Raw genomic sequence first — 203 nt, 5'->3', positions numbered from 1 at the left:
GGGGCACATTGAGGAACCTGGCAGAGAGAGTAAATCCAGCCCTGCACACAAGCACAGGGAGAACATGCAAGCTCTTTGCAGATGGAGCAGTGACCTGGCTGGGATTTGAACCAGAAACCCCAGTGCTGCATGGCAGAAGTGATAACCACTACGCCACTGTGCTGCCCATTAATAAAATATCGATATTCGGATGCATCGGAATT

The sequence above is a fragment of the Nanorana parkeri genome, unplaced genomic scaffold (genome assembly GCF_000935625.1).
Source record: "Nanorana parkeri isolate BGI_ZX_2015 unplaced genomic scaffold, ASM93562v1 scaffold748, whole genome shotgun sequence".
NCBI lineage: Eukaryota > Metazoa > Chordata > Amphibia > Anura > Dicroglossidae > Nanorana > Nanorana parkeri.
This window is presented reverse-complemented; position numbering follows the sequence as displayed.